A 22,157-nucleotide genomic window follows, 5' to 3' on the forward strand; every position below is an offset into this window, starting at 1 on the left:
TTTTTCTGTGTATTGTTTCCACATCGTTTGTTACTGATTACAAATCGGTAATAAGATAACATATTTGTGTCCGATCAATGCCGTCCAATCAGGACAATAAATTAACATTTAAACAACACCCGAGGGCCCAGCGAAATGAAATTAATCGATGTGATTGTTTTTTTTTTCGGAGTGCGTCGCATGACACCGATTTAATCATCGACCATCTTTAATAAACACCATAAATGCTAACCAGCTTTACATGCTTTTCGTTCCAATTCCAGCCAGTGAAGAGCGAAATCAATCATTCTGATTCAATCAACAACATCGGTAAGGAAATCTATTATCCTTGGAGATTGCATGCACATCTTCCGGTGTCACGATTCAGAGCACGGATAGAACGATATCAATCCAGCTCAATAATAATAATAGCCTCTGATTAAACCTGTCATCCGGGTTTCCCGATTCCATTCGACACCAGCCGGTGAAACTCGTTCAAGTTCACTCTTCGGCAATTGATTTGTTCTCCCTTCCTAACGATGGTTGTAAGTGGAAAGTGCCACTGACATTGACCGCAACGCGATTACGAAAACATCCCGTGTAATTAAACTTTTCCCGAATGTTGTGATCGCTTCCGCACTCGGGACTGCACATCCGACCGTGTCCGTCGGTCTGCAACAGATCGACCGAAGGGTGTGGCATTAGGGACTCCCGAAAAAAAAAACAATAATTGCTTTTGAAAGTAATGACAATCACGGGAATGTCTCCTTTGAAACTTTACCCGGTGGAAGCGCCTGGTACTTCACAGCTGAACAATTTAACTGCTACAATAATTTTCTTCACTTTTTATTCTAGGTATTCCATCATATCAAAAAGTGAGCCCACTTCCTGTTGCTTGGAATTCAACCCGTAACGATAAATCGCTGTTTTGCTGGGAAAAAGCGGAATTGTTCAGTGCAAACCATAAATAAAGAAAAAGCTGTGCCAACCGGCGGTGGATGCTTTAGTGAAGAGAAAAAAAATCGATTCCAGAAGTTGCCTGCCCAAACGATTTACTAGTGACCATCGAGAAGATGCACCACCCGATCGGTGTTTTGTGAAAGTTTGTGATTCGTGGTTGCGGTGGAAATTGAATAAAAAGGCGATTGAAAGAATCGGAAAAGGTTTTTATCCAACCCAATCGGTAAGTGATTTTCTATTAGGCTAGTGAAACTAATCGAAGATTCGAAAACGTTTTCCTAGTACGAAGAACGAAGGGGGGCCAGCGTAAACTTAGTTGAAAGTACGTGCAAAAGTGCAACCAAAAGTCCGAAACTCAATCCTGGAAAGTGCCGTAAGAAGCTGATTGTCGACTGGTTGATATATTGCCGAGTTCATAATCGCCTTGAAGTTGTCATACCCCATTCGAAAGCGTGTTCCGTGTACTTGTACGAAATATATCGTCTGACAAAAGGGGCATAAAGTGAATTTTAACGTTTCGTGTGCAAGAAATTGTCATAAAATATACGAAATGTTCCCTGTCGTCGCCGTCGTCGTCGTCGTCGTAGTCCTTGCAGCCGGAAAACGTAAAGGTGATAGCAGTTGAAGTAGAAGATAGAAAAGTTTCAAAGTGCACAAGAAAGCAGCTTGTCGCTGTGACAAGAAGATTTATCGGATCAAATAACTTGCCGCTAAGCTTACCGGGCAACGCGATCCGCCGGAGTTGGTTTGGCTGAGTAGAAAGCCAAACAGTTGAAGGATTATATTAAGCTGTTTGCTGGGCGAAGATAGTTACTTCTTTCGACGGTAAGTTAAATGGAATAGAAAATAGTTACTGCCCGTTGGTGGGATGTTATTTGCTGTGACTGTTGCAAAAAAAATCAATGTTACACTTGAAGTCTGACGGATTCTGTTTGGTTTGGAAGATTCGGAGTTGAAATGAAAACGGATGAAAATTCCTGTGTCTATTTCCTACATCTTAATCTTTGGAAATTACTTAGTTTAGTTCTTATTAGGTTCGCTTTTAAAGTAAACACAATTCTAGTGATACACTTACATAACCGTGGCAAAGAATTACGACGGTGATACGAGTTTGGCTGGTTTTCGCCATTCTCATATAGAAAGGTTATGCAATCACTGTGAAAACCGACGTTACAACCGAGTGTCATAACAGATCGGCTGAAAAGTTCGTATCGTTTCTATGAGAGGGCGCCACTAGAATTAAATCCATACCATTTTCAGTTAGTACCAACCTTCAAAAGATACGTGTATAAATTTGACAGCTGTCTGATTATTAGTTTGTGAGATATTGCATTTTGAGTGAAGCTACTTTTGTTATTGTGAAAAAAATGGAAGAAAAGGAATTTCGTGTGTTGATGAAACACTACTTTTTGATGAAAAAAAGTGCCACCGATACCAAAAAATGGCTTGATGAGTGTTATCCAGACTCTGCACCGGGCGAAGCAACAATTCGTAAGTGGTTTGCAAAATTTCGTACTGGTCATATGAGCACCGAAGACGATGAACGCAGTGGACGTCAAAAAGAGGCTGTTACCGATGAAAACGTGAAAAAAATCCACAAAATGATTTTCAATGACCGTAAAGTGAAGTTGATCGAGATAGCAGACACCCTAAAGATATCAAAGGAACGTGTTGGACATATTATTCACGAATATTTGGATATGAGAAAGCTTTGTGCAAAATGGGTGCCGCGTGAGCTCACAATCGATCAAAAACAACAACGAAAAACCATGTTGAAATTGAACGAATTGGGCTTCGAATTGCTCTCTCATCCACCGTATTCTCCAGATTTGGTCCCCAGTGACTTTTTCCTGTTCTCAGACCTCAAGAGAATGCTCGCTGGTAAAAAATTTAGAAGCAATGAAGAGGTAATCGCTAAAACTGAGGCCTATTTTGAGGCAAAGGACAAATCGTACTACAAAAATGGTATCGAAAAGTTGGAAGATCGCTATAATCGCTGTATCGCCTCTGATGGCAATTATGTTGAATAATAAAAACGAATTTTGGCAAAAAAAATGTGTGTTTCTATTAAACGATACGAACTTTTCAGCCGAACTGTTATAGCATTCGACACAATCCGTCGAGATCACAAAATGCCTGTGTATATGTGAGAAATAATGTCACTCAATTAACTATACAATCTTACCATCCGCTGTTACCTCTGGATTTCTTCAAGGAAGTCACCTTGGTTCGTTTGTAGTTTTACTTTATCTCAACGATCTAAAATGTTTGAACAAGTGTATGAAACTATCGTTCGACAATGACTTCAAATTATTTTATCTCATCAATCCAAATAAAGCAGAATTCCTACAAGTGCAGTAGAATAATTAGACTAATTAGTGTAATATCAATAGAATGGTTTTTTATGCCTCCATAAGCTCTCTTTTAGTAAAGTACATCGTCTATTTACACTCCTAATACCAGGCCTAAAAAAGTTTACACTCTCGAATTTTGGGAAGTTTGTAGATTATTTTAAGTATATAATTATTGACGATCGTTTAGGAAAAACTAATGAAAATCTGATTTTTCCCGTTCATAAATTTTTTTCAAGCTCAAAATATGCCCTTTCTGCAATCATGCGGCACCTGCATCGCGAAGCGGATATTGAGAACTTCAACTTTACCGAGTCATAGCTTTGTTGTCAATAAACCGATTTTCGAGATTTGTTCACCATTGGAAAGGTATTACTTCCTGAAAACAAATACACTGAAAAAAACGTGATTAATCCACCTAGCAGTGAGATGATACCTTTTTTTATCAATCCGCATATGTTTTTTTGCACGGATATTCTTAGGTGTTTTAGTTCTCATGACATTATTTTAATTATCGTCGTTTCAAACGACAAATTGACATTTTAATCACTCATTACCCTGTAATTTCGAATCTGCAAAACATATCGAATTTCAATCTTAGCGTGCGACAATCGATTGAACATTCCATGAGATGTCGAAGTAAGTTCCACTTTAGAGTTTTTCGTCATTATTTATGGTACTTCCAGAGCTGGTATTCAGGAACTAGCATAATCCAAAATGATTCGAATGGCCATAAATTAATACGCCAAACAATTTACATCTTCTATATCGGTATGAATTTTAAAAATTCATCATCTGTAATTCCAGAATCGGATAAAATTCACCAATTTTGTATGGAACCTTAAGTCCTTTAATTTGAATTTTTGTTTTTGAAGTTCGATTTGGCCTTTTTGAAAAAATGATTAAACTTTGAAAAACGATTCGAAACTGGATCCGGAGTTCTAAGATCGGTGTAGCCGAAATCAGATAAATTCACCTGAGGAGTGTGTAGACATCTTTGAGAAATTGTAGTGCGAATTAAAATTTGGGGGTACATTCCGAATCCAAAAAAGAATACCGCTTAAACTGAAATAAATTTATTTGGTAATCGACTATCAAAATTTGCAAACCCGATAAACCTGATTAATTTATGTGAAATGGACATTTTTATACTAATCACCCTGTTTCTCCTAAACCAGAAATCGGGTCTGACTAATTTTTATAGGATTTTAAGACCTCTCATTTGAATCATAGATGATTCTTAGATTTCATTTGTATCTTAGATCGGTTCAGCCATCTACGAGAAAAATGAATTGCATTATTTTAATTTCGTTTCACATGTCATCCTGTGGTTCCGAAATCAGAAGTCGGATCCAAATTTGGAAGTATACTAGTTTTCATATGAATCTGAGTTTGTAGAAAACGGTGTAGCCATCTCCGAAAAAATTGAGTGAAATTATTTGTCACACACGCATTTGCTGATCTCGACGAACTGAGTCGTATGGTATATGGAAGTTATGTTCTTCCAGCTTTTATTGCTGTAAGTAGTTTAAATCAATATAATTATGGAATTACTTCCAACTCGATAATGCTGGTATCATCTGGTTTACATATGCCATATTCGAACGATTATGTTGCCAAATACGAACCGTGCTAAAATCGGTCCGAGGCAAATTGTCATGAAAAAGGATGCTGTACACAGTCTTTTTGGTACTTAGAAACAATTGTATGTAACAGTACAAAAAATCGTGTTTTACGTTGCTCCCAAGCATTGCTTTGTCATACAGCGCTCAAAACTCCTGCTGCTGGAATAGAGGGAAAAGTCGCTTATACAAAAATGTCGATATCTCCGTGGAAAATGGACGGATTTTAACAAACTATGGCTTGTTGGATAGCTATTACCGTGCGGAATCTAAGTCTAAAAACATATTCTGTTTTCAAGATCAATTGTGACAGATACTGTCAAAAAACTGAAAATTTTGACATAAAACTCCGTATAACTCAAAAAGTAAACATCCTATCTCAAAACCATTCAATAGCGTTTTGGGTGACAGGGACACCTTTCATTTGCGACTAGTTTGATCAAAATCGGTCCAGCCATCTCTGAGATCTCGACCTCTTAGTTGACAACACACATACAGACACACACACAGACAGACATTTGCTCAGTTCGTCGAGCTGAATCGATTGGTATATGACATTCGGCCCTCCGGGCCTCCGAAATTTGTTCGAAAGTTTGAGCGAATTCTATACCTATTTTTTACCTTTTTTTATATATATAAAAAATAGGTATAGAATTCGCTCAAACTTTCGAAAAATTTTCCGAGCCCCGGAGGGCCGAATGTCATATACCAATCGATTCAGCTCGACGAACTGAGCAAATGTCTGTGTGTGTGTGTGTATGTGTGTGTGTGTATGTGTGTGTGTGTCTGTATGTGTGTTGTCAACTAAGAGGTCGAGATCTCAGAGATGGCTGGACCGATTTTGATCAAACTAGTCGCAAATGAAAGGTCTCCCCGTCACCCAGAACGCTATTGAATGGTTTTGAGATCGGATGTTTACTTTTTGAGTTATACGAAGTTTTATGTCAAAATTTTCAGTTTTTCGATAGTATCTGTCACATTTGACCTTGAAAACAGAATATGTTTCCAGACTTAGATTTCGCTAGGTAATACCTATCCAACAAGCCATAGATTGTTAAAATCCGTCCATTTTTAACGGAGATATCGATATTTTTGTGTAAGACTTATTCCAGTAGAAGGAATTTTGAGCGCTGTATGAAAAAGCAATGCTTGGGAGCAACATGAAATACGATTTTTTATACTGTTACATATAATTGTTTCTAAGTACCAAAAAGACTGTGTACAGCATCCGTTTTTATGACAATTTGCCACGGACCAATTTTAGCACGGTTCATTTTTGGCAACACAATCTTTCGAATATGACATATGTAAACCAAATGATACCAGCAATATCGAGTTGGAAGTAATTCCATAATTATATTGATTTAAACTATTTACAGCAATAAATGCTGGAAGAACATGACTTCCATATACCATACGACTCAGTTCGTCGAGATCAGCAAATGCGTGTGTGACAAATAATTTCACTCAATTTTCTCGGAGATGACTAAACCTTTTTCTACCAACTCGTATGAAAAGTCGTATTCTCCCAAACAAGGCTCCTGAATTATGTTTGGATCCGACTTCTGATTGCGGAATTACAGAATGATATGTGAAACGAAATTGAAATAATGCAATTAATTTTTCTCGTAGATGGCTGAATCGATCTAAGATTCAAATGAAATCTAAGAATCATCTATGATTCAAATGAGAGGTCTTAAAATCCTATAAAACATCTTACTTTTTAGTCAGATCCGACTTCTGGTTTAGAAAATGCAGGGTGATTAGTATAAAAATGTCCATTTCACATAAATTAATCAGGTTTATCGGGTTTGCAAATTTGGATAGTCGATTACCAAATAAATTTATTTCAGTTTAAGCGGTATTCTTTTTTGGATTCGGAATGTACCCCCAAATTTTAATTCGCACTACAATTTCTCAAAGATGTCTACACACTGCTCAGGTGAATTTAACTGATTTCGGCTACACCGATTTTAGAATTCCGGTTCCAGTATCGAATCGATTCTCAAAGCTCAATCATTTTCTCAAAAAAGACCAAATCGAACTTCAAAAACAAATATTACAGGACTTAAGGTCCCATACAAAATTGGTGAATTTTATCCGATTCTGGAATTACAGATGATGAGTTTATAAAGTTCATGTAAATTGTTTGGCGTAATAATTTATGGCTATTCGAATCATTTTGGGCTATGCTAATTCCTGAATACCGGCTCTGGAAGTACCATAAATAATGACGAAAAACTCTGAAGTGGAACTTACTTCGACATCTCATGGAATGTTCAATCGATTGTCGCACGCTAAGATTGAAATTCGATATGTTTTGCAGTTTCGGCATTACAGGGTAATGAGTGATTAAAATCTCAATTTGCCTTTTAAAACGACGATAATTAAAATAATGTCATGAGAACTAAAACACCTAAGAATATCCATGCAAAAACACATGCTTATTGATAAAAAAAAGGTATCATCTCACTGCTAGGTGGATTAATCACGTTTTATATATATATATATAAAAGGTAAAAACGTAAAATAGGGTTAGGGTCTAAATAAAGTTATAATGAAAACTGTAGACTTATGACCTCAGAAAAGGTGAGACATTTCACAATTATCGTAAATATCTCGAAATTCAAAGCGATGACCTATATATTTTTACACATCATTCGATTGCTAGTGATACCAGCTACAATTTTCGCCCAACTACCGTTCCTGCACTATCAAAAGAAAATTATGAATATAAATTCATAAAGAAATATATGAATTTTTCATTTTTTTCGCATGTTTGTATATAACTCAAAAATTAAAGCGGAGACATGTACATTTTTCTGCTCCAAAATGTTGGAATGAACATCAGAATCAATGTATTGATGAACAAAATTATGTATCCGTTCAAAGAATCTCAAGAAATTTGGTACAAATACCGAGAATTTCTATTATTGGGAAAATTTTTCCAAACAAAATCAAGTCAAAACCTTTAAATTTTATGATATATATATTTTTATATATATAAAAAATAAGTATAGAATTCGCTTCAACTTTAGAAAACTTTTCCGAGGCCCGGAGGGCTCAGCTCGACGAACTGAGCAAATGTCCGTGTGTGTGTATGTGTGTGTCTGTATGTGTGTTGTCAACAAAGAAGTCGATATCTCAGAAATGGCTGAACCGATTTTGATCAAACTAGTCGCAAATGAAAGGTCTCCTCGTCACCCTGAACGCTATTGAATGGTTTTGAGATCGAATGTTTACTTTTTGAGTTATACGAAGTTTTATGTCAAAATTTTCAGTTTTTCGAAATTATCTGTCACAATTTATCTTGAAAACAAAATATTAGGATTCCGCACGGAAATAGCTATCCAATAAGTCATAGATTGACAAAATCCGTCCATTTTTAACGGAGATATCTATATTATTGTGTAAGCGACTTTCCACTTTATTCCAATAGTAAAAGTTTTGAGCGCTGGATGACAAAGTAATATTTGGGAGTACCAAAAGGACTGTGTACAGCATACTTTTCCATGAAATTTTGCCTCGGACTGATTTTAGCACGATTCGTTTTTGGCAACATAATTGTTCGAATATGGCATATGTAAACCAGATGATGGCAGATTTTTTTTAATTATATTGTTTTAAACTACTTACAGCAATAAATGCTGGAAGAACATAACATCCATATACCATTCGAATCAGTTCGTCGAGATCAGCAAATGCGTGTGTGATAAATAATTCTACTCAATTTTCTCGGAGATGACTCAATCGTATTCTACAAACTCAGATTCATATGAATAGTCGCATGCTCCTACACAAGGTTCCTGAATTACGTTTGGATCCGACTTCTGATTTCGGAACCACAGGATGACATGTGAAACGAAATTAAAATAATGCAATTCATTTTTCTCGTAGATGGCTGAACCGATCTAAGATACAAATGAAATCTAAGAATCATCTATGATTCAAATGAGAGGTCTTAAAATCCTATAAAAATTAGTCAGACCCGATTTCTGGTTTAGGAGAAACAGGGTGATTAGTATAAAAATGTCTATTTCACATAAATTAATCAGGTTTATCGGGTTTGTAGATTTTGATAGTCGATAACCAAATAAACTTATTTCAGTTTTAGCGGTATTCAGTTTTCGATTCAGAAGGTCCCCAAAAATTTATTCGCACTACGATTTCTCAAAGATGTTTACTTACTCCTCAGGTGAATTTAACTGATTTCGGCTACACCGATTTCAGAATTCCAGTTCCAGTATCGAATCGTTTCTCAAATTCTCTGAATACCGGCTCTGGAAGTACCGTAAATTATGACGAAAACCTTCAAAGTAGAACTTACTACGACATCTTATGGAATGTTCATCGATTGTCACACGTTAAGATTGAAATTCGATACGATTTGCAGTTTCGACATAACAGAATAATGAATCTAAACAAATATGCAGAAGATCGGAAATTTCAAAATTATATATATCTATATATATTTATATATATATATATATATAAATATATATATATATATATATATATATATATATATATATATATATATATATATATATATATATATATATATATATATATATATATATATATATATGTATATATATATATATATATATATATATATATATATATATATATATATATATATATATATATATATATATATATATATATATATATATATATATATATATATATATATAACAATCCAACGTTGCTGCAAATCAAAGTGAATGTACAATTTTAAATAATTTCAATGGCTTTGTAAAATATGAAATAGAATGTAAAATTTAAATTTTATGAATTTTATATACTAAGCCATGGCAAAAGAAACCAACTACAATTTAAAAATAATTTATTTCTTTATTTTTGTTTTACAAGCAATTCAGAACAAAACCATATATCTTAAATTTTCCGCTATCCTAAACGACATCAATTATAATCGATAGAATAATAAAATTTAAATGTCACAAACTTAGGATTATTTCGAGATTAATAGAATTCGAAAATTATTTTATTTTTCTATTACTAAATTCCACTCGAAAATCTATCATATACTTGTTTACCAATTCAGAAAAAGTAGAATTACGAATTTAGCACAAAAAATTTCACGAAATTAAGTAAAACTTGTTTTTATCCACCTAGTGGTGTAATAAAATGTAATTAGTTCTTTTTAAAAGACAGTCCATAGCGGTCCGGAACGGGAAATTAGCGAGACAAAAGTTTTGTCGCTATTAAATATCAATTTTTTTTATTCATTTAGGGGTTAGCCAAATTTTGTGCTAGGGCACATAACCGTTTTCATTATTTTTAAGTTTCGTTTTCGACTCATCAGTACAGAGCAGTTCAAATTGAACTATTATTTTTTGCTAAACTCGGCAGTTCAATTTGAACTGATAAGTCAAAGACGAAAAGTAATAATAAAAACGGTTAAAGGCCCTAGCACAAAATTTGGCTAACCCCTAAATGACCAAACCTGCATTGGCCAGAAATAGTCGAAAACACGTTTTCGTTCGGCACGTCAGAAAAGACATTGCACTCAGTTGCAAAACAAAAAGTGTTCTGTAAATAGCAGAAACTTTACGTCTGCTTAGCGGTTCAAATTGAACTGCCGAGTTTAGCACTAAGTAGTTCAATTTGAACTGCTCTGCACTGATGAGTCAAAGACGAAACGTGAAAATAATAAAAAAATTTTTTTAGCTGGTGTCTTTACAAAACTTGTTTGTATTCAACTGGAGCATCTTTAGATGGGGAAAATCATTAGGGTGGTCCAAGTTTGGATTTAAATCTGAATTCTAGTTTTCTTAATTGAATTTCAAAATTATTGCACTTTCATTAAGCAACTTTGCTGAAGAAGCTATCTTCCTACCTCTTCATTTGATCGAGTTACTTCAGCTTTTCGGAGTAAAAGTAAGGTGGCTCTAAAAAATTCACGTTTATTGGTCTAACTTTTTTGTGAAGTCTTCGGAAGATTTTTCGATCCAATTATTGTGCACAATTCTATTCAACCAAGGTTTTCAACATAAGCTACCATTCAAAAGTTATGAAAACTAGTCAACCTTGTAATATAAATATTCAGCAGGTTCCAGAACGATGACAACTAATATTATACGGTTTCTAAAATGTCATAAAAATAAGGAAAATTTTAGGAGAAATCTGGAAGAATTTTATTTTCTTAACTCATTTAATTTAATGTTAAAATTGCCTTATAAGAAACCGAAAAAGTCATACCAAGTTGAAAGCCAAAATTTTACAACATACTACCTATAACAAAACGATGATTTCAAATGAGCCCTATAAGTTTTTCATAAATATTTTTTTCTAAAAATGATAATCAAGAAAACTACAGCCGAGAATAGCGAAAATTTGAGAGCCGCCCAACTTTTACTCCGATAAATTATGTATGAGCAATTCCAGGAATGAGTAGAGGAAAAAGTGACAAAATCAGAATCGACCTTCTCCGATTTGGACGACACTTTGCACATGGCTTCAGTATGGCAAACCATAAGTTTTGAAACGATGGAGAAGTCAATCCGACTCACGATTGATTTTTAAAAAGGGCGTATGTATTTTTGCATTTCACAAAAATTGCCTTTTTCAAATCATTGTAACTCGGAAACCGTTAATTGTACAAAAATGGCGCTAAGGAAAAAGTTGTAGGGAATCGATCGGACATTCTAAAAAATATATACACTGAAAAAAATTTCAAATTAGAAAAATAATCAGGGTTTTATTTTTTTTTAATTTTTATTTTAAAGCTCTTATTAAAACCTACAGATTGATGGCTATCCCATCCGTGCCTTTTGAAAAATGAAGAAGTTACAGCTAAAACAATTTACAGATATATTCGAAATTTCAAGTTCTCGTTGAAAATAAATCATTTAAACAGTAGAATATTATTCTACAGGTTAAAAGCAAAAATTTGTTCTTGATATCCTTTCTTCTAAAAGTAGTTGTTCTTAAGATACTTGGATATTTAATTATAACACAATTTTTTTTATTTCCATGAATTGTTTATTTGCTTGCTTTATCTACAATTATTACATGTGCATGAATAATTCTTAATTATATTTAAGGTTTTAAGTTTTTGAAAATTGTATGAGTACTACGTGCATCGTCATTCGAATACAGTCTTGGGACGATCGTGGTTTCTGAAATCGGAACGGAAGAATGGTATTTCTTATGTGCCTGGAATCATTTTGGTATCCTTATAAACACTACTCCACTCGGTCACACCCCGTTCATATTCTTCTTGTGACACGTAACAAAAAGACATGGCCGTGAATGCATTTCGACGTCTCTGCTCTGCCCATTCATATAATTGTTTTGCAGTTGTGATTGGGTGTTCATGTAGTTTAGCCAAGCTTCCACGTCGTGCCATTCGCTTTAAATTACCCCCAAGTGCATCACATGGTCCTTTACCATGAGAAGTTGCAAAAAATGCCACTCATCATCAATGTTATACATTGATTTAAATTCACAGAGACTTGCACAATTTTTTCTGTTTTTGTACTGCGAGGCAGCTCCGTCAGACATAAATATTGTTTTTTCAATTTGAATTTTGTCTTTCAAAAGTGACATTAAGTGTGAATTAAACACTTGAACCGCGATGGTATCGTGTTTAAGCATTTCTGAAATCACAATGAAACCTAAATTTTTAAGCTCTTCTGATTCTCTATAATAAATTTCAAACGGATGAATGGTTACTTGATCACTGTTCCAATAGTGACTTTGAACAGCATCCTGAAGCACAAATGAAAAATTTTCTGAAAAATCACAAATAATTACAATTTCTCCTGTCTTTAAATTAGATTTTGCCTTTTGAAGAAAATCAGATTGCTGATTTTTAATAAAATCATGAGTCAAAAGTTTTTTCTAATTTTCCGCAAAAATATGCTGCAAATTCTTCTACTGTTTTGACAGCTTTCTCTAGATCACATCTGTCAGTAGAAGCCCATTGTTCAAATCTTATCTCAGTCAAATCACGTTCCTCGAAATTGTCTAATACGCTTCTCTCCAGATCTTGTGTCGCTGGACAACTTTTGCATTCACGGAGGTAGCAGAATCTTTTTGATGAGTCACATAATAGCTTTTTTAAATAATAATTTTTATCATCATACTTGAAATATTTTTCAACAGCACGAATCATTAATGAAACATTCTCATGGATTGTGCAAACACATATGTTATGTGAACCAGAACTTCCAAGCAACGTGCAGTGTTTTGGTCTTAATGCTGCAAATGTACTAATTCCAATATTTCGATCTGGAAATTCCTCCTTATAACCCAAATAAATTTCTTTCAATGATGAATAAAACGATCGTTTTTGTTTGCGTTCACACTTACCATTCATTTTGACTGTGACGCAATCTTTTGATCCCAGCATTACTATGCTGACGTCATCGCTGTTGAAATATTTAAGCACCTCGTTTTCTATCGTTTCGTTCCTGCTGCGTTCCGTTTGTTTCTTGGCTTTTTTATCGTCCGTTGATTCTCTTGCCTTCGACACAATGTGTTTGTTCGCCTTGAATTGGGTTGCTATTTTCTCCTTTGACCACGAGTTTGGCAAGACAGACAACAATCGCACTTTTTCATTTCTAGTGCAATAAGGCTTAGCAAACTGCTCTGTCATTTTAGTAATAACTTTATCCAACTCTGCTGCTTTCGTTTTGAGTAATTCTGGATCTTCTTCATCCGCCGGGAACCGGAATATTTACTTTTTTTATGCCTCTTGAAATATCCAAATATTTTTCTCGAGGATAATTAACATTTCGGGTTTTCTTCGTTGATATCCGAGACACGTTGATTCCTGCGATGCTCTTGTTGAAGAGTTCAATGTTGTGTGCTCTTGAATACTCCACCGCGACTGATGCTTCAGAAGATGCTGAGTTGATTGAAGCTGCTGAAGATACTTCCTCTAAATCGTATTGCGATGTTGATGGTTGTGGTTCCGTTGTTGACTGCCATTCTGTTTCCGACGTATGACTTTCCTTATAAGCCCGGCTACGACAGCGATCACAAAAGCTTTACGTGGTATTCAATTTAACCTTGCACTTTTGAGCTTCTAATTTTCCAATTATGCTTTCTGTTAATTGGAAAAATTTGGAAACCAGGAAAAGGTTTACAACACTTTGGAAAAACCATATTGAAATATTGTAACTGTTTCGAAAGAGATTTGTTCTAAACTGATATCTGTTCTACAATGCATAGCTATTTATATGTGAAACAGATAGAATTTAGGTAAGCAATTCGCCGTTGGTTGTAAACAGTAGGTAGTCAACTGACACAACTCTTTGATTCTACATGTGTTTATTCGTTTTGACGTAGTTACGTTAGTTCTACTGTACTTGAAATTTCGAATACATCTGTAAATTGTTTTAGCTGTAGCTTCTTCATTTTTCAAAAGGCACGGATGGGATAGCCATCAATCTGTAGGTTTCAATAACAGCTTTAAAATAAATATTATCAAGAAAAAATTTAAACCCTGATTTTTCTATTTAACTTTTTCGGATTATTTTGTAATTATTGAGAAAAAAAATCAATTTTTTTTTCAGTGTATATTTTTTTAGAGTGCCCAATCGATTCACTACAACTTCTTCCTGAACGCCATTTTTGTACGGTTTCCGAGTTACAACGATTTGAAAAAGGCAATCTTTGTGAAATGCAAAAATACATACGCCCTTTTTAAAAATCAGTCGTGAGTCGGATTGACCTCTCCTAATTCACATATCTGAACCACGCCACGAACAAAACACCTTAATAATTCGATACTATCTTAAACTTTTCTATGGACTTCAATAGATTCTGTCTGAAACTATTCGGCTTAAACCCTTTTGATGTCATTTCGGCTGAATGATCCCTTGATGAAATACCACTAAGACGGAATGTAGGTGTATAAATATTTTAAATTGAGCAAGTGTATTCATGAAACGATGTCTCCCACCCTTCTTTCCCAACCAAATACCATATTGCGGTTTATTTTCTTGTTTCCCATGAACATAAATCTTCGCTTACTTACACAAGCGCTTCGCAACTTACCTTAATAAACGAACCAAAATACGTCACAGAGTCTGAATATGAAGGTACATGTCAAGCGTGTAGATATCTCTTCTAATACGGGTACCCATCGAAAGTCGGTGCCAAGAGCTATGAATGTTCGTGACTTGGGCAGAACCACACATTATGCCAACCGTATAACCTAATACTCCTTTCCGACGAAAAGTATCTCCAGGTGCATTAATTTTGTTTCAAAACGTTTTTTTTTTTAAGAGCAGCTTTCATCCTGACAAGCCTCGTTTAAACTTCGCATTTTCAATGGCAATAAAAACCCGGATTCCGTCTCCAGGCAAACTCCTCGGTGTTCGTGGCGTCAAGCGAAAATAATTCCATAAATGCCGCCGCCGGGAACATGACAGTCATTATTAAATTGTACTGTAATAATGAAATGTTAATGGAGGAGGCGTAGGGGAGCCTGAAGAGTCGTTAGTTGGTTTGTACGCAGGAAATCTGAGTTCGGTTCATGGTGGGGAAACACATGAAAAAAGAGTTTCTTGACCATAAGATTAAAACTTCCGTAGTCGAAACCGAAACAAAATCATCAAAGTAGATAGCTTATATTTACAATATATTCACTTGATTTAACCCTACCAGAACTCTTCGGTGTTTATCCTGAATGTACCAGAAAGCACAAACAAAATGAACCGAACACCACCGTGTCCTAAATTGTAAAAATATGCAAAAATTCAGCTCGTTTGACAATCTTCGTTGTTGTTCCCCTGTTTCCGGTTGCTTTGGAAACACAGCATCAGTGAAAAGTAAGGTAAGGCGTGCGGGAAGTTTCTTCATTTCTTTCTTCCAAAACAAAAGTGCTAAGTTATAATTCGTGTTTGTGAAACTTAGCCAAAGAGGAAAACATTTATCAAAGCCATTTGGATTTTCCCGCAACGAAAATGCTGTTCGGTGGGCCGCTGGAGTGATTTCGAAAAACGAATTTGATTGTAGAAAGGTTTGTCACTCAATGGTGTTTACCAACGATTATTTTTTACGTAATCATGAGACAGAAGACGTTCACATTCGAAGCATCTCGTTAATTCTGTTTAGCGTGATCATAAACTTTCTAGAAACAAAAAAACGATACCAAGATGAAAAGTCTTATCCTTTCCCCGAAGGTAGACCATTGAGACGCAATGTGATTTACGTTATAAAAGCAAATGAAAATCTTTACGTAATTTCTGCAGAACACTAAACTACCAAATTGCATCCATAAAATGTTATCCTTCAGCAAAGTCAAAGTCAACAGCGTAAATCAAAACCCGAGCACGCTGATTTGATAAAGTCCACCGGCTTGGCTCCGAAGGACCCCAAAACGATAAAGGCAATAAAAGCAAACACTGCCCAACCGAATTCAGCAGCAGTCATAATTTTTATTGCCTACAATTTTGATAATGCTCTGGCCATTGCGAAATCTTAAATCCAAAAATAAATTCGATCACTGACGCGGCTCCCCTCCTTTTAGCATCCGACGTGGGTGTGGGTGTGCCCACAGCGTCCCTCGAAACAAACAAAAAATATCTTCAATTTACAGGCCGGCAGCAGTCAGCAGCGAGAACTTACTCCCGAACCGAACTCTGGCAGTGCTCGAAATTTCAAATTCCTTTTTTACGACCGAATAAATTGCCGCTCCTGGTGCTACGGAATCAACCGAGTCAGCTGGCACTGCTAAGTAAGACCAGCTAAGCTAAACCAATGGCTGAACTTTTTTCACCTAAAGCAAAGTGTTTAAAACTCGTTTCAACGCTGTTTTCTCCAGTTTGGAATTCATCGAATGGGAAGATGTAAGAACGTGAGGGACGCTGGAAGAAGACCGGAGTGGTTACTAGATAAAAGGTCTGCAAAGCCAATGATAAAATAATTTACAGTAATTATTCGAAGAATGTTACGCTCACGATATTCACCGACCGCCCTTTGCAGGCACTGGAAAATTCAATGTTTGTCGGTGAATTTCACCACTCAAATGTCTGTTTCCGATGCTCCGATGTCATGATGAATCATTGGAATGTGAAGCCTTGAGGTGAGATGGACTTCGAGTTGAAGAATTTGAAAGCGATAGAAATTGTTGTTGTTGTGGTGTTTTAGCACAGCTTCAAACTTCATACATTTGTCATTTTTCGTGAAATTTTCTAATTTTATAGAATTGTTATGAACAGGATCAATGATACAAGATTTGAAAGTATTTTTTATCAGTTATCCAACGAAAACTGGAAAAAAGGCTAAAACACTAATTTTGAATGGGAATATAAAAAAACGAATTATTCAAAGCATTGATAATCGCTTGCGACCAGGCCCGTACTCAGAATTTCGTTTCGGGACGAGCCTTCCGACTAAGAAACAATCTCACTGGAGATTGCTTTTATATCTAGTTCTAGGTGCGTCTACAATAGCTTTTGTTTTATGAAAGTTTGAGCGTAGATTCGATTTCTTTAGAATTGATTCACAGAATAAAAATAGGAATTCCCTCGAATTTTCTATCGAGCACTCCTACAAAACAAACTCCATTACGTAAAAATTGTCATTGTGGCCCAAAGTCGGTATGAGCAAACAGCGTTTTCGCTTGAAATCTAAGCGAACCCAGTTTTGACCCTGACTGCTGTCAAATGAATAGATTTGACCGTTGTTTTTTTTATTTAAAAGTTTTTTATTTAGGCCTATTTGCGTACAAGCTTTACGTGACCGATTGAGCCGATTTTTCAAATATTTTTTTGTTTTGAGTTGGATCTCGTTGTCACCCTTTTTCTAGGGGGAGAGGAGCTTCCATTTCCCTCCTGCGAGGATTGAGGGGCAGTTTGTTCGTGGTTCGTCTCGTCATCCATTGCCGTAGTATTGTTGTTGATTTTGTTGCTAGTTGCCGTAGATGCGCCTTGTTGAACATTGTTTGCAGTTGCTGGTTGGTTGAATGGTAAGCTGTTAACTGCAGCTGGTGTACTTTGTTCTATAGGGGATACGTTGGATGGTTTAGTTGAAGGGAATGCTTCACTGTTGTTGGTGGCTGTCACAGGTGTACTGGGGTTGCTTGGGTTGCTTTGTGTGAAGAAATCACCGTTGTCCTTTGTTGTAGTTGTCTTCTTGTCCAGTTTATCACATGGCTTACCGTAGTGAACAGCTTTTTGACAATATTGACATGTGGCCATCTGATTGTCATAGGTAACAAGTGATTTGCACGGGATTCTTGTATCTTGACCGAAAATTACATGAGAAGGTATAGGCCTCTTCGAGTGTATGCGTAATAAACGTACACCATTTAGAATACCGGGGAAAAAATTCTTCCACTTTTCTCGTTTGATAGAGAGAATCTCTCCGTATTGGGACATAGTTTTATGAATATAAGAATCGGTGATGCTTGAGTGAAGATCATGCACACGCACTTCTATAGCACTATCATCCATATATACTGGAATGTTGTACTTAATGTTCTCGTGCTCCACATAGTGCACATTTTTATTGTCTTTTGCGAATTGAATTGCATCCAACTCTTTATAAAACTGGATGTAAATAACATTATTCGTCTTATTGCATTGAAGTAAATGCACACGTTTAATGTCAAGATGCATTTGCTCCTTAAGCAAACCTTCAAGTTCTCGTATCGAAGGTCGAATTTTGCACTGCCTGAAGTCAACAACAATTGTATTCCTTTGTTGTGGGCGGTAGCTTTTGTTCGTTTGGTTCACTCATTTCGAGGTCGTTCTATTGTTCACTACACAATACTGTACTTGGTTTCTTCTGTCCCGAACGTAAGCGGTTTTGTTTTATCGACTGACTTGGATGAGATGTGAAAGCGAACTGTTTGACAGTTGGTTGGGTTGATACTGGATCGGTTTACGCTTCAAGCAAAAATGACAAAAGTAAAGCTTTGATTGTCAAAACACAACTAAATACAGTTTGAATAAATACATATTAATGAAATGGCGAGAGTGAAATTCCAATACACTAAGATCTCTTTTTGCACGGGGGTTACGTAACGTGTTAATAAAATCCGTGCAAAAAAAAACCGCGTGGAAAATTTGACGTAATTTTTCCAAAAACCGGTGATTTGAGTATTTGTTTGTTTTGTTTTTTATAAAATGTAACTGTTTTTTCACAATAAATACGGAAATCTAAAAACCAGCCTGAGGTTGCGATAAGGTCTAGTCACACTTGATAAAACACATTGGATGACAAATTAAAATTAGAACACTCAGGAAACACGTTGTACCATAATTAAAATAATCTAAATGGCTCATGCCTTATGTTTAATGAATTCGGTTTTCAAAAGAACCTATTATACGTACAATTTAGAACGTTCGACTAAAGAAGTACTAATAATACCACCCATAAACACTTCCACTGCAAATAAAGCTTGAGAATAAGTTCTTTTCAATTCCGAAGTTGCGATGTGTAGTAAACACTAACGATCTTAATAGTCATTTTTTCAATTAAACTGAGTGGGAAGACATGGGTATTGGATGAAGATCTATGCATGCATATCATGCTGAAGAAACTCATTTCATCGGCGTAAATCATAATACTACTAGAGTTATATTATTCAAATGGGTATAAAATACTGTACTGCTCGATATGATGAAGAGTTGAAAAGATTAGTAAATCCGACTATTTCTTCAACGCTACGAAATTCTCGACAATGTTGCAAATATTCTTCGTGTAACTAATTCATTCACGCATCCTCGCTGTGATTTACTGCCTTCGAATATGCCAGTCTCGAACAACGTTGAACTATTCACTGCACGAAAGAGAGAAGGGTGCAAAAGGAATAAGCAATAATCGTAGAGAACCCGAATATACTAATACATTCTTCGCTGCTGGTATACATCGTGCATGTTCGTTTTATGCATTCGTTCGTCATTCGTTCATTTATTTTATTCTTCGAGTTGGATCGAATAGCGTCACGGCGAAGACCGTTGGTTTCCATTCTTCGCGAAGCATTCTCCATCTAATAAATTCATCATATCTCGTTGGGTAGCAGCAATGGGAGAGTGCTGGAATATAATTCATCACATACACATAAGACTATGGTAATAGTGCGGGGGGAAACATCTTAATTTGCTTGTTTCAAAGACAGCACGAACGATCATCGCGAATTAGGTTTGGCGATGATCGCTGTATAAATATTCGTTCCATATTCGCGTTAAGTCATTTGGGGGTATGTCGAATGCGAAAAACAACTGCAAGGAATAGATATTCGTGCGAGTAACGAAGCAGCGTCGGCTTCGTTCGCGCCCGAATATACGGACAAGTCCGAATACCAGAACGATTATCGAACAAAGGCGAAGGAAAGCGAGCGATGATCATTGACATTCGTTGTATTTTTGATATTCGAGCAACATTGATTCTCGATAATATCAATGACGATGCTGACATCATACACCACAACAGAGCGGAAGAGACGTTGTCGTGTAATTTACAACAGGGATTGAAAATCTGAAGACTGATTAATCATTTTATGGAACGACAGTCAATGATCTCGTGAATTGTTGAGTGAATGATTTTAGTTAACTTTTAAACTTTAAATTAGCTCTAATAATCGTTTTCTTACAGACAACCTGTTCCCTTTTTAAAATTTTTCTCAAAAAACAAATGCCAGTGCTTTTTAAACTCTCATCAGAAACCGTGGTAATTGCGAAAACCGCGAAAAAAAAACCGTGTTAATTCCGGAATCCGTGTAAAAAAAGCCGTGTATAAAAAAACCGTGCGAAAAAATACCGTGTAAAAAGAGACCTTAGTGTATTCGTAATTGTGCTTCCATGTTTATTTCGGCACTTTACGGATCGAGCGATAGAGAAAACCCGCTTTCTAATTAAGCAAGCTGTGCGATGATGCGTTTCTCGTGTCTTCAAAAACCATTTTCTTCAACGTAATAATTTTTGGCCCGATTGAGGAAAAATCAAACCGGGATAGTTCCGGAAGAAAACGGTCGAAAGCTTTGTTAAAAAGTACTTAAAGTGGCAGACGATCTGTAGCCACCTGTCAAATACACTGAAGTCTTTTTTTAAGCGAGTTTACGTACCGCATAAAGAAAACCGCATAACTCTGAAAACTCGCATAAAAAACCGCATAACTCTGAAAATTAGCATAAAAAAATCGCATAACTCTGAAACTTCGCATAAAAAAACCGCAGAAAGGAAACCGCATAACTCTGAAACTTAGCATAAAAAACCGCATAACTTTGAAACTTCGCATAAAAACCTGTTTTAATCCACCTAGTGGTGTAATGATGCCTTTCTCATATACATATAATGTTGTGGTATTCTATTCAAAAATTTTCTTGTCGATTTTTGAAAGAAACCAAGTGATTGTTTATGCATAACATACAGAATAAAACAGTGCTTTGATTGCGTTACCATAGTGAACAGCTTTTTGACAATACTGACATGTGGCCATCTGATTGTCACAGGTAACAAGTGATTTGCACGGAATTCTTGTATCCTGACCGAAAGTCACATAAGAAGGTATAGGCCTCTTCGAGTGTATGCGTAATAAACGTACGCCATTTAGAATACCGGGGAAAAAATTCTTCCACTTTTCTTTTTCGATAGAGAGAATCTCTCCGTATTGGGACATAGTTTTGCGAATATATGAATCGGTGACGCTTGGGGGAAGATCATGCACACGCATTTCTATAGCACTATCTTCCATATATACTGGAATGTTGTACTTGATATTTTCATGCTCCACATAGTGCACATTATTATTGTCTTTAGCGAATTGAATTGCATCCAACTCTTTATAGCACTGGATATAAACAACATTATTCGTCTTATTGCATTGAAGTAAATGCACACGTTTAATGTCCAGCTGCATTTGCTCCTTAAGCAAACCTTCAAGTTCTCGTATCGAAGGTCGAATTTTGCACTGCCTAAAGTCAACAAGTATTCTTTCGTGTCGGCGGTAGCTTTTGTTCGTTTGGTTCACTCATTTTCGAGGTCTATTATTCACTACACAATACTGTACTTGGTTTCTCCCGTCCCGAACGTAAGCGGTTTTGTTTTATCGACTGACTTGGAGGAGATGTAAAACCGAACTGACCTTTCATTTGAATCTAAGTTTGTGGAAATCGGTCAAACCATCGCTGAGAAAAGTGAGTGAGATCCATTTTGGTATATATGACCACTATTTCCGATTCTTCCGGAACCGGATACCGGGAATCAGGATAGCCGGAATCGGTTTGTTTGGTTACCTACTGATAATGACTATCGATTTG

General features: G+C 35.9%; 1 protein-coding gene across 8 annotated transcripts in view; it reads left to right on the forward strand.

Annotated features, from left to right (window-relative positions):
• LOC131435472 (kazrin) overlaps nucleotides 1-22,157 on the forward strand; it is a 307,983-nt gene that overhangs the window by 97,247 nt on the left and 188,579 nt on the right. For 7 of the 8 annotated variants that reach the window (XM_058603390.1, XM_058603394.1, XM_058603392.1 and 4 more), the window contains exon 2: nucleotides 835-1,764. The gene's annotated coding sequence lies outside the window, so the exon portion shown is untranslated. The remainder of the gene's footprint in view (nucleotides 1-834; nucleotides 1,765-22,157) is intronic. The other variant, XM_058603391.1, reaches the window with a different exon arrangement.

Source organism: Malaya genurostris, chromosome 3 (genome assembly GCF_030247185.1).
Source record: "Malaya genurostris strain Urasoe2022 chromosome 3, Malgen_1.1, whole genome shotgun sequence".
Taxonomy (NCBI): Eukaryota; Metazoa; Arthropoda; class Insecta; order Diptera; family Culicidae; genus Malaya; species Malaya genurostris.